Consider the following 13,491-nt stretch of genomic DNA (forward strand, 5'->3'; position numbering starts at 1 on the left):
CTACAGCATACAATGACATTCTAGACGATTCTGTGCTTCCAACTTTGTGGCAACAGTTTGGGAAGGCCTTTTCCTGTTTCTGCATGACAATGCCCCCGTGCAAAAAGCGAGGTCCATGCAGAAATGGTTTATCAAGATTGGTGTGGAAGAACTTGACTGACCTGCACAGAGCCCTGACCTCAACCCCATCGAACACCTTTGGGATGAATTGGAACGCCGACTTGGAACGAGCCAGGCCTAATCAACAAACATCAGTGCCCGACCTCACTAACGCTCGTGGCTGAATGGAAGCAAGACCCCGCAGCAATGTTTCAACATCTTTAGAAAAGCCTTCCCAGAAGAGTGTAGGCTGTTATAGCAGCAAAGGGGGGACCAATTATATATTATAAACTGGGTGGTTCGTGCCTGAATGCTGATTGGCTGAAAGCTGTGGTATATGAGACAGTATACTACAGGTATGACAAAACATATTTTTACTTCTCTAATTACATTGGTAACCAGTTTATAATAGCAATATGGCCTGAGGGTGTGTGGTATATTGGCCATATACCACACCCCCTCTGGCTTTATTGTTATATTTATGCCCATGATTTTGGGATGAGATGTTCGAAGAATAGGTGTATACATACTTTTAGTCATGCAGTGTACCTTAACTAAAACCACTGCAACATTTTTCACTGCAAACTTTGGTTTTGAATCGTGCGTGCCTTGTTTTTTTGTGGGGGGGTTTAATGTAGGCAGTGAGGTAGTTCTTCTATAGTCCATAATTGAAACCAGACACTAGTCACTGTGTTAAGCAGGGCAGTACCTTGCTTATCGCAGAGGCAAGATATAGTCCGCAGGGTAAATATCTTTACAGCTTTGTTCATATATTTAATTGATGAAACTGCACATAATAACACTGAAGACCTACACACAATCTCCCCAATAAACTTGATATTGTTTGCAATGAAATGTATAATATGTTTAAATTCATTTGTTTGTATTTTGAAGGACTCCATAGTTATGGTTTTAATTTCAGGCGGGCTTTGACCTCACTGGCTTCGATTTGGTCAATCCCACAAAGCCTAGATAGTTGAGACACCCAATCAGCAACTGGGGTCTAGGATGGTCTGTCTACAGAGGCAGGCAATTTGAATCCACTCTGTTGGATATCGTCTCTGAAGAGGTGTGTGTGTGTGTGTGTTTGTGTGTGTGTGTGTGTGTGTGTGTGTGTGTGTGTGTGTGTGTGTGTGTGTGTGTGTGTGTGTGTGTGTGTGTGTGTGTGTGTGTGTGTGTGTGTGTGTGTGTGTGTGTGTGTGTGTGTGTGTGTACACCAGCTGTAGGCAACCCTGTTCCTGGAGTGACGCAGGTGATGCAGCATTTTGTTCCAACTAGGAACCACACCTGACCAACTGATCTAAATGATCAGTTCAGTGATTGCCTAAATTCAACACACCTGCTCTTCCAGGTCGGTTAAATCAAGAACATGAAGTACCTGCGGCACTCCAGGACCAGGGTTGCTTACACCAGGTTTACACCATAGGGATACTATATAAAATGATGAGCTAAAGAAAGGCAAATGATTGGACAATTATGTCATAGATTCTGAGATTATCCAGGAAGGAAATAGAGCAGAGGCTCTGTTTGAGTACTTATGTATCAAGGGGGAGGTTACACTTTTTAAAAACCCTTGAAGTAATCATAAACCGGAAGGGGGCGGATTAGTGAAAGCAGTGGGTTGGAAACGTATTTCTCTTATCCAATCATGTCCAGATTTGTCATTACCTCAACGAAGGGACAAAAACAGGATGCATGCTTGTTTTTGTTTTTTGGAATATTTTTCTCACAAAAGGATTACTTCCTTGTCTCCCTCTTCGACATAATTCAATTTCTTGTTCTCCTAAATATTGTACCAGTCTAAAGATTAAATTCTATCCATCCATCCCTCCCTCTTACCTTCCTCCCTCCACCACTCCAGTCAGAATCAGGAGGTTGACTGCCTGCAGTACTCAATATAATGCAATTAAACACTGACCACAGGGTAGAGGAGATAGGGCTGGCTCAGACTAATGCTGCACCTTGTTGCCTCATACACAGGGGTGTTTCATTAAGGACTACTATATCTATCAGGTTTCAGGTGTGACCCAGATGCAGATGGTGTCGAAGAAATAAACGTTTATTTATGGAACCCCTATAGTACTCCAGGCAAATTACAGGTCAAAGGCAGGCCAGTAATCCAGGGAGGGTGCAAAAGGTCTAGAACGGTAGGCAGTCTCAGGGTCAGGGCAGGCAGGGGTCAATAATCCAGTGAGATGGGGCAAGGTATAGAATGGCATGCAGGCTCAGCGTCAGGACAGGCGGAACTGTCAAAACCAAGAAGGACTAGAAAACAGGGGCAAGAACAGATGGGAGCAGGGGGACAAACGCTTGTAGGTTTCACCAAAAAAAACGAACTGGCAACAGAAAAACAGAGAACACAGGTATAAATACACAGGGGATATTGGGGAAGATGGGTGAGACCTGGAGGGGGGTGGGTCGAGCACAAAGACAGGTGAAACAGATCAGGGTGTGACATATCCTCAAGTGCACAATGTTTCCTGTACACAAATATGAGAAGAGACAAAAACAGTTTAAGCTGGATAAATAATGAGTTCTGAGGGCGTCGTCAACTGATGCTGCTGTGTAAGCCACAATCAATGATGGTGTTGAGAAGGAAAGGATATGACATAGGGAGACTGAGTGAGAGGCATGCAGTATACTGTATAAAGATGGTGCCTAGAAAAAGAGAAAAGAGAAATGGAAAGAGAGAAAAAGATAAAAAGAGAAAGAGAAGAGAGACAAAAGAGAAAAGAAAAACTGGAAGGAAAAAGAGAGATAAAGAAAAAGAGAGAGACAGAGAGAGAAATACCTTAGTTTGAGAATTAATGACCCCCCAAAAAATTAACATCTTGGTGAATGAACCTAACTTCAAACGCGGCCTGGAACTTTGACCACAGGTGTGCTATAGTGAAACATGTCCCCCTTAGCACCATGGACAGGTGAGCAGTAGAAACACAGGTCCCCACGCTGCATCGTTTCCCTCCGAGCATGGCGTACCTCCACAGGAGCCCTGTCAGAAGCAGGGCCAGCAGAGTGCTACTATCTCTGGACTCCACTGAGCTCCAGCACCAGGGCGACTACAGCACCTGGCTGCTCCCAGCCCCACATCCCCCTAACTTCCCTAGGTCAGATGCTAACGAAACATGGGCCTCTCTCTGGTTCTCCCAACCTGGAGACTAGGCACCTATAGGCTGGACCATCTCATACATAATAAACAGACCGCCCCAGGCCCTGTGTCTGATCTCACGGGGTGTGAGTGTGTGTATGCGTGTGTGTGTGTGTTGTGCATTTGCCCATGCGTGTGTGAGAAAGGAGAGAGAAAAAGAGAGAAAGACTGAAAGAGAGAAAGAAAGACACACACAGTGGCAAATAGAAACAGCGTCATCTCCTCCCTACAGAGTTGTGAACTGCTCTGGCCTCCCTCATCTGCATAGCTAAAATATGCACCGATAAGGTTGACTAAACTGACACCGGGCCTAATCAACAGAAATGACTGTCTCTGGACTGCAGGGATCCACCAGAGAGTGAGGCACAGGGTGGAGAGAGCAGAGGAAGAGGAGAGAGGAGAGAGAGGATAAATCTACTGGGAGGGCAAGAGGAAAGTTTCTCCATGTACTGGACTGGCTTGGGAGTGCAGTGGACCTATGCATACAAGGGGAAATGTGAGTGTACGCACACACACACACGCACACATGCACACTTGCACACACGCTCACAGAACACATATACACATGCATGCACAGACACACCGTACACACTTTGAGATGAGGGCGGAGATCAAGGGAGTCTCGTAATGGGGGGTGGGCAGGGAGAGAGTTAGTCTACAAAGGTGCTAGAATGATGAGGGAGTCTAAACAAACAGTGCTGTAGAGTTTAATGAACAGAGCCAAGGACTTAGAGAACATGAAAGCCTGCAAAGCCGTGGCAAGGTGGTCTGGCTGTTACAGCAGTCGGCAGGCTGGCTAATCGATCGGAGAGCAGAGAGAGAGGGTAATAATCTGTGAGTCACCAGTAGTGTTAGAGTAGCGAGGAGAGAGGAGGAGAGGAGAGAGGGAAGCACACAGAGGCAAGGTTTGAGAGAGAGTAGGGAAAGGATCTTCATACATTTATGCAGCAATAGTTTGTGTCGGGGGCTAGGGTTAGTCTGTTATATCTGGAGTATTTCTCCTGTCTTATCCGGTGTGAAATTAAGTATGCTCTCTCTAATTCCCTCTCTCTCTTTTTCTCTCTCTTTCTCTCTCTCGGAGGACCTGAGCCCTAGGACCATGCCTCAGGACTACCTAGCCTGATGACTCCTTGCTGTCCCCAGTCCACCTGGTCGTGCTGCTGCTCCAGTTTCAACTGTTCTGCCTGCGGCTATGGAACCCTGACCTGTTCACCGGAAATGCTACCTTGTCCCAGACCTGCTGTTTTCAACTCTCATGAGACAGCAGGTCGGGTAGAGATACTCTGAATGATCGGCTATGATAACCAACTGACAGTTACTCCTGAGGTGCTGTCCTGTTGCACCCTCTACAACTTCTGTTTCCAGAAGGTGTCAATGTTATCTATAAAAGCGACTCCAGCAGAGCTACAGTAGTCTTTTGGCCAGATGTATGCCAGCAGTCTGCTGAAATGTTCACACCAGCGGGCCAATGATGGTACTGAACCTGAAATTATTAGCCATTGTTTGGAGTCTTTTAATGCTAAAATCAGTTCTTTAAAATCAATTTTCAAATGTTCCCGAGCTATCCCTCCTGATGTTGTTTGACCCCACATGGACTACAACAGTGTCAGCTCCCGGCATCTGTGGTAGAACAGTCTGAAGCAGCCAGTCATGTACTCGTGTTCCTGGGTATCACAGGGTTTTTGCCTTGGGAACCGAGATGTTTCTCACCATAGAGCTGCCTATGATGACAGCTGGTGATGTTGAATGGGCCGGTCTCTCAGGCAGCCTCACGGTCTGGTGAGGCTGGGCGCTCCGTGGATCTGAACCCAAGGTAGAAGCCACCGAAGAGGGAGACAGAACCGAGGACAAAGACGCAGGTACCTCCGGATCCGATCTTGAATGGTAAGCCCCCAATGAAGAAGGCGCCGTCAAGGCCTGCCAGTAGCGCAGACCTATATGCGGCTATATGCCGGGTGTCCTCTCATGATCTGAGGAGGCAGGAGTGAGGGAGAATCTACATTTTGACAGCGCATCTAACATGATCCTTTTGACCGTGCTAACTGGCGGTACTGTTCAATGGTCCTGAATCCTTAGTTAGCCTGTGTGTGTGCTGTTTTAATGAATATATCTTGGCTACCGTGTCTTTGTGGGGCTTCTCTACAACATTGCATGCTTTCTTGTTAAAATTACAGTTGTTGTGTATGGCTACATTTCAGATAGGCCTTCATTTTGTAGCCTACATTTTATATGTCACAGTAGTGTAGGATCAATACCATGTGTAGCCTACGAAAAGAAGTGGATAAACTTTCACTCTGTTATCATTCATTTGCATTACATAATTGTTGTGTGATAGGCCTACTGCATAAGTGATGTCAATACTGTGAAAATGCCTACTATTTTGCCCCCTACCTGATCTCTTACTATAGAGAGTGTGTGTGTGTGTTTGTGTGTGTGTGTTTGTGTGTGTGTGTGCTTGTGTGTGTGTGTGTGTGTGTGTGTGTGTGTGTGTGTGTGTGTGTGTGTGTGTGTGTGTGTGTGTGTGTGTGTGTGTGTGTTGCTCTAGGAATGAGCATTTAGGCTACTCTTATTCACAGCAGATTCTAATTGGCTACTGCCATGTAGGACATCAGAGTGAGAATAGCCGATGCACTTAGTTTGATTTCGGTAGATTTTCTGAAACTCTCCAATACATCAGACATTGAATATCCCTTTGAGAATGGTGAAGTTATTAATTACACGTTGGATGGTGTATCAATACACCCAGTCACTACTAATATACAGGTCTTATCTAAGATCCTAACTCAGTTGCCAGAGAGGAAGGAAACCACTCAGAGATTTCACAATGAGGCCAATGGTGACTTTAAAACAGTTACAGAGTTGAATGGCTGTGATGGATCTGAGAATGGATCAACAACATTGTAGTTATTCCACAATACTAACCTAATTAGCAGAGTGAAAAGAAGGAAGCCTTAATACCTTTTGTGACTATGGGGCAGTATTTTCATTTTTGGAAAAAAAACGTTCCCGTAGTAAACGGGATATTTTGTCAGGACAAGATGCTAGAATATGCATATAATTGACAGCTTAGGATAGAAAACACTCTAAAGTTTCCAAAACTGTAAAAATATTGTCTGTGAGTATAACAGAACTGATGTTGCAGGCGAAAGCCTGAGAAAAATCCAATCCGGAAGTGCCTCATATTTTGAAAGCTCTGTTCCAATGCGTCCCTATTGAGCAGTGAATGGGCTATCAACCAGATTACTCTTTCTCCGTATTCCCGTAGGTGTCTACAGCATTGTGACGTAGTTTTACGCATTTATGTTGAAGAATACCCGTAGGCGGCTACATTGTGCAAGTGGTCACCTGATGCTCCCAAAGAGATTCTTGCGTAAAATACAGAGGTAGCCATTACTTCAATCGGTCCTTCTGAAAAACGAATTGTCCCGATGGATATATTATCGAATAGATATTTGAAAAACAACTTGAGGATTGATTATAAACAACGTTTGCCATGTTTCTGTCGATATTATGGAGCTAATTTGGAATATTTTTCGCAGTTTTCGTGACTGCAATTTCCGGCCGAAAAAAGGAACATTTGCTATCTAACTGGGAGTCTCGTGAGTGAAAACATCCAAAGCTCATCAAAGGTAAACGATTTAATTTGATTGCTTTTCTGATTTCCGTGACCAAGTTACCTGCTGCTAGCTGGACAAAATGCTATGCTAGGCTATCGATAAACTTACACAAATGCTTGTCTAGCTTTGGCTGTAAAGCATATTTTGAAAATCTGAGATGACAGGGTGATTAATTAACAAAAGGCTAAGCTGTGTCTCAATATATTTCACTTGTGATTTTCATGAATAGGAATATTTTCCAGTAATATTTATGTCCGTTGCGTTATGCTAATTAGTGTCAGATGATGACAACGGTCCCGTTCACGGGATGGGGTGTCACTAGAGGTTAACAGAATACAAATGTTCTAAAAGAATAGAATATTATTTAATACTGCAGAAAATGTGGCAATTAACTTTTTGTCCTGAATACAAAGTATTATGTTTGGAGCAAATCCAATACAACACATTACTGAATACCACTCTCCATATTTTCAAGCATAGTGGTGGCTGCATCATGTTATGGGTATGATTATGGGATAAAAAACTAAATGGAATGGAGCTAAGCAAAATGTGGTTCAGTCTGCTTTCCACCACACACTGGGAGATTAATTCACCTTTCAGCAGGACAATATCCTAAAATATAAGGCCAAATCTACACTGGATTTTCTTACCAAGAGGACAGTGAATGTTTCTGAGTGGCAATTTTTAAATAAAGATGCTTGAAAATCTATGGCAAGACCTGAAAATGGTTATCTAGCAATGATCAACAACTAATTTGACATAGCTTGAAATGTTGAAAAGAAGAACTTGTGTGGAAAGATTTATCCAGAAAGACTCACATCTGTAATCGCTGCCAAAGGTGATTCTAATATGTAATGAATCAGGGGGTTGAATACTTATTTAATAAAATGAAAGGGGAGGAAACTGCGGGAACAAAATGGCTGCCCAGTTTCTAGGCAGAGAGTGGAGAAGGAATCGAATGTGTAATTGGGAAACGGTGAGGAGGGGTGTGTTGTGTGGGGAGAGGTGTGTGTGTATGGTATGTATGTGTGTGGGTGGGTGTGTGCAATATGAGCATTTTGTGCATCTTGACACTCAGTGGTGTTGTTGAAAGGCTTTACGTTTCAAAATGTGTTTCATAGGAACAGATCTAGAATCAGTGTACCATATGACGGTGTGTTAATCCATGGTCTGGAATGCATGGGAAAAGTGTAGTGAGTGCATAGCGAGTGCACGCGATGCCGAGCAGTGTTCTCTGCTGACGTGCTCAGTTCCACTTGGTTCCACTCAAATAGAGCAGAGGAGTTTTATTACTCTCAAGCATGCGCTAATTAAAAATCCACAATGCAACACTGCTGCCGCGATCAATATGCTTAATTAATTAATCTACATATCACCACAACACACACACAATGTAGCCTATTCTATAAACTAGTTTGTCCCTCGAAACTCAAAACCCATCAGATGAGAGGAAAACTACTTTTTGATCATTTTAGTTTTTTCTTATAAATTATTATATTTCTCTCATAACTAACTTAGATTATAGGGAAGTAGAGGGCCAAAACCTTTTTTTTCTTAGTTAATTAAAGCAATAATGCACATTATTCAAAATCATCATCCTTCAGCATCTCTCGTTTTCTTTCTCATCCAGAGGAATCTTTTAAATTTCATTCCAATTCCATTTCATTTCAGTTATTTAAGTGTTCAATCGTGTAATAATTGCGGTTCAGCTTTCCAAGGGTGGCTGTATAAATAATGTGGAATTGCACCTGTGATAAGAATTGGCCAGATGGGAAGACGCATGTCTTCCAGTTCTTTTCCTTAATTCAATCAACCATGAGAGCACCTAACTAGGGAATATCATTATTCTCCACCACTCGGAATGTTCTCTGCCCTCTGTTCTCTACTTTCACACTTCCGGAACTGGGAATCTTAATGCAGTCCCTAGCCCTTGGGAAGTGTTCATTTGTAAATGTGTGTAGGAAGGGGGAAATAATGGACATTATTCATTTCCATGACCTTATTCGCTGTAGATATTGCTCAAGACATTACCGGAGCTATACTCTGCTATCAATGTATCCTGACTGGTTGTTGTAGACATTATCTGGTTCAAACAAAATAGAGGCAGTTAGAAATGAATACTAAGTTAAAATATTGTTTTACCCTGATGCTTATTACTCTTGAATAAAATGTCTCTTGTCTCTCTTTTAGGGTACTATCGTTAACACATTATCCAATAGAGAGATCCCCAGCCCATACCCTAGTCAGTATTGGGGCCCCAAGCCCCTTGCCAGTACTTAGACTCCCTGTCCTGACTTTACCCAGTACTGGGGCCCCAGCAAATAGCACAGAGCCACGCTCCTAGACTATCCAGTACTGAGCCAGCCTCCAACCCCGAACCAGCACTGGGGCTCCAGACATTTTTCCCACCAGCTCTCCATGCAGCTAATCCTGGAGCAAGCCTGTCACCTCTGTCCGCTGTTTAATGATGTTTAATAATGAAAAAAGATGAACTTGACTGTGACCCAACCAAAAAGGCCCTTTCCTGTCCTCCTCCCAGGCCAAACTCCCTCCTTTCTACCTCTCTCTTTATTTAACTCCGCATATTTGTTGAGTTTTTGTTAAAAATCCAATTAGGGTCATTTGAAACTGTCCCAGTGTGAGAACCCTATCCTCCCTGAACCCAGATAATAACTAACATAATTAAGACTAATCTGCTCTTTCTCTGTCTCTGGCCATGTCCGAATACAATACTTGGGTTCTAAATAGTAGCCATTCTGGGTATGTGAAAAAATATGTTTTTATAGTATGTGAAATTTCTCAAATATAGTATGCTTTAAATGCCAGGATGTCATACTGATTTTGGCTTTTCATCTAATAGAATTCGCTGCACTTAACTGAGGAGACCTTTCGAGACCCACGTGTGTCTGACAGACATGCTGTACCCAAATGAACGAATGGCGGGAATCAACGCAATTGCTTACTGCATTCGTTTTTACTAAACAGTATGTTCTAAAGAGTATGTAGTACGATTAGCACACAGTATGCAGTTTAAGTAAGTAGATGGCAAGCCAGATTTCAGCCACATGCTCTCTCTCCCTCTTTCTCTCTTTCTTTCTTTCTCTCTCTCTCGCTCTCTCCTTTAGGTGCCACTGAATCTGTAAATTAAAAAACCTAGTCAGAGATTATGAGATATAATTAGATAACAAGAAAACTAGGAGGGGCAACATTACCTTCACATTTCTCATAACTTGTTCTCTTTCTACTTCATCTCCCAGTTTTCACACTTGCAGGTCTGACAAAGATTCAATGTTTCTCCAAAAGTAGAAAGGGACGGAGAAAGGAGAAAAGATTAGATATGGGGGTAAAATGAGAGGTATAAAGAAAGGAAGGAGGAAGAAAATATGAGCAGAGACAAGAATAGAGGGAGAGAAAGTTGGAAGGAGGGAGACAAAGGCAAAAGAGACAGAGGTAGAGATAGGAGTAGGGTAGGCTGGTGCGGTTCTGGGTGGGCAAGTTGGTTATTTGAATGTGCGTAAAAATAGTGTCTATGGTGATTTTCAGTGACTTGAAGGAACACATTGCTGTTTAGGCCATCTTTAATGTTTATCCCTACCCACATTGTAATCACACACACACATACACACACACACACACACACACACACACACACACACACACACACACACACACACACACACACACACACACAAATACACATACACACACACGCCACACTCTGGCTCTAGAACAAAAATGTAAATGTAGGCTACAAAAAAGAATACAAAAATAATTCCAGTCCCGATTAAAATGCAACGGCTGTTTAGCGTAATGTAGGCTGGCTTTAGGATCTTTCGGAGCATCACTCGGAGAGAAGCCAGGTCACCCGTGATAAAAGTCATCCATCCTTGTCTGAGGATGTCCGGAGATTGACTTGGAAATCGGCCACTAGGGGCAACGGTGAGCTCTGTTAACTTTAAGTAGATTTCAGTTATGCCACCTGGATGGGGATGGTTGATGGGCATAAGCATCTGCCTTCCTGTTCACCCACGACTGCATGGCCAAACACAACTCCAACACTATCATTAAGTTTAAGTGACGACACAACAGAGGTAGGCTTGATCACCGACAACGATGAGACAGCCTATAGGGAGGAGATCAGAGAACTGGCAGTGTGGTGCCAGGACAACAACCCCACCCTCAATGTGAGCAAGACAAAGTAGCTGATCATGTACTACAGGAAAAGGAGGTACGAACAGACCCCATTAACATCAACGGGGCTGTAGTGGAGCAGGTCATGAGTTTCTTGGTGTCTACATTACCAACAAACTATCATGGTCCAAACATACCAAGACAGTCGTGAAGAGGGCATGACAAAACCTTTTCCAGATCCTCAAAAGGTTCTACAGCTGCACCATCGAGAGCATCCTGACCGGTTGCATCAACGCATGGTATGGCAACTGCTCGGCATCTGACCGCAAGGCACTACAGAGGGTAGTGTGAACGACCCAGTACATCACTGGGGCCAAGCTTCCTGCCATCCAGGACCTACAGTGCCTTACGAAAGTATTCGGCCCCCTTGAACTTTGCAACCTTTTGCCACATTTCAGGCTTCAAACATAAAGATATAAAACTGTATTTTTTTGTGAAGAATCAACAACAAGTGGGACACAATCATGAAGTGGAACGACATTTATTGGATATTTCAAACTTTTTTAACAAATCAAAAACTGAAAAATTGGGCGTGCAAAATTATTCAGCCCCCTTAAGTTAATACTTTGTAGCGCCACCTTTTGCTGCGATTACAGCTGTAAGTCGCTTGGGGTATGTCTCTATCAGTTTTGCACATCGAGAGACTGACATTTTTTCCCATTCCTCCTTGCAAAACAGCTCGAGCTCAGTGAGGTTGGATGGAGAGCATTTGTGAACAGCAGTTTTCAGTTCTTTCCACAGATTCTCGATTGGATTCAGGTCTGGACTTTGACTTGGCCATTCTAACACCTGGATATGTTTATTTTTGAACCATTCCATTGTAGATTTTGCTTTATGTTTTGGATCATTGTCTTGTTGGAAGACAAATCTCCGTCCCAGTCTCAGGTCTTTTGCAGACTCCATCAGGTTTTCTTCCAGAATGGTCCTGAATTTGGCTCCATCCATCTTCCCATCAATTTTAACCATCTTCCCTGTCCCTGCTGAAGCAAAGCAGGCCCAAACCATGATGCTGCCACCACCATGTTTGACAGTGGGGATGGTGTGTTCAGCTGTGTTGCTTTTAGGCCAAACATAACGTTTTGCATTGTTGCCAAAAAGTTCAATTTTGGTTTCATCTGACCAGAGCACCTTCTTCCACATGTTTGGTGTGTCTCCCAGGTGGCTTGTGGCAAACTTTAAACAACACTTTTTATGGATATCTTTAAGAAATGGCTTTCTTCTTGCCACTCTTCCATAAAGGCCAGATTTGTGCAATATACGACTGATTGTTGTCCTATGGACAGAGTCTCCCACCTCTGCTGTAGATCTCTGCAGTTCATCCAGAGTGATCATGGGCCTCTTGGCTGCATCTCTGATCAGTCTTCTCCTTGTATGAGCTGAAAGTTTAGAGGGACGGCCAGGTCTTGGTAGATTTGCAGTGGTCTGATACTCCTTCCATTTCAATATTATCGCTTGCACAGTGCTCCTTGGGATGTTTAAAGCTTGGGAAATCTTTTTGTATCCAATCCGGCTTTAAACTTCAGTATCTCGGACCTGCCTGGTGTGTTCCTTGTTCTTCATGATGCTCTCTGCGCTTTTAACGGACCTCTGAGACTATCACAGTGCAGGTGCATTTATACGGAGACTTGACTACACACAGGTGGGTTGTATTTATCATCATTAGTAATTTAGGTCAACATTGGATCATTCAGAGATCCTCACTGAACTTCTGGAGAGAGTTTGCTGCACTGAAAGTAAAGGGGCTGAATAATTTTGCACGCCCAATTTTTCAGTTTTTGATTAAAAAAGTTTGAAATATCCAATAAATGTTGTTCCACTTCATGATTGTGTCCCACTTGTTGTTGATTCTTCACAAAAAAATACAGTTTTATATCTTTATGTTTGAAGCCTGAAATGTGGCAAAAGGTCGCAAAGTTCAAAGGGGCCGAATACTTTCGCAAGGCACTGTATATAACAGGGAGGAAAGCCCCTAAAATTGTCAGAGACTCCAGTCACCCTGTTTTCTCTGTTTCCGCAAGGCAAGTGGTACCGTAGCGCCAAGTCTAGGACCAAAAGGCGCCTCAACAGATTCTACCCCCAAGCCATTAGACTGCTGAACAATTCATAAAAATCGCCACAGGACAATTTGCATTGACAAACCCTCTTACACTTCTGCTACTCGTTGTTTGTTTGTTACCTATACACAGTCACTTCGCCCCCACCTACATGTACAGATTACTTCAACTAGCCTGTACCCCTGCACACTGACTCGGTACCGGTGCCCCCTGTATAGAGCCTCGTTATTGTTATTCTTATTGTGTTACTTTTTATTCTGACTTTTTATTTTAGCCTACTTGGTAAATATTTTCTTCTTCTTGAACTGCACTGTTGGTTAAGGGCTTGTAAGTAAACATTTCACGGTAAAGTCTACACTTGTTGTATTCGGTGCATGTAGCA

This window comes from Oncorhynchus clarkii, chromosome 3 (genome assembly GCF_045791955.1).
Source record: "Oncorhynchus clarkii lewisi isolate Uvic-CL-2024 chromosome 3, UVic_Ocla_1.0, whole genome shotgun sequence".
Taxonomy (NCBI): domain Eukaryota; kingdom Metazoa; phylum Chordata; class Actinopteri; order Salmoniformes; family Salmonidae; genus Oncorhynchus; species Oncorhynchus clarkii.